Raw genomic sequence first — 727 nt, forward strand, 5'->3', positions numbered from 1 at the left:
GATCGTTCCTTAGCCGTGTGCGGTGCCCCCTACCACCATATTCCACCTCGATCATATCGTTGTAGTGCTTAGGCTAAGCCCTGCGTCGGTAGAACATCATCATCGTCACCACGCCGTTGTGCTGACGAAACTCAACCCCGAAGCTTTGCTGGATCGGAGCCCGAGGAGCGTCATCGAGCTGTACGTGTGCTAAGAACTCGGAGGTGCCGGAGTAACGGTGCTTGGATCGGTGGATCGGGAAGACGTACGACTACTTCCTCTATGTTGCGTCAACGCTTCCGCGGTCGGTCTGCGTGGGTACGTAGACAACACTCTCCCCTCTCATTGCTATGCATCACCATGATCTTGCGTGTGCGTAGGAATTTTTTTGAAATTACTGCGTTCCCCAACACTATGTTGATAAGGTGTTGAGTCGTTTTGGATATTCGAACTGCATACCATCTCAAACACCATATGATCCTAGCGTGTTGATTCGAAAGTCCAAAAGCACGGCTATAGATCAATTGAGATACTCTCAAATCATTCGTTCACTGATGTACCTAGCGAGCGCAACGAGGCCCGACATTGCGTTTGCTGTGAGCAAACTGAGCCGGTTTGTTTCCAAACCGGGTGATGTACATTGGCATGCTGTTGAAAGAGTTATGCGCTATCTGAAAGGTACTATCAACTATGGACTTCACTATACTGGAGACCCGTCGGTACTTGAAGGGTATAGGCGAAGTGGATC

Source organism: Triticum urartu, chromosome 7 (genome assembly GCF_003073215.2).
Source record: "Triticum urartu cultivar G1812 chromosome 7, Tu2.1, whole genome shotgun sequence".
Classification (NCBI taxonomy): domain Eukaryota; kingdom Viridiplantae; phylum Streptophyta; class Magnoliopsida; order Poales; family Poaceae; genus Triticum; species Triticum urartu.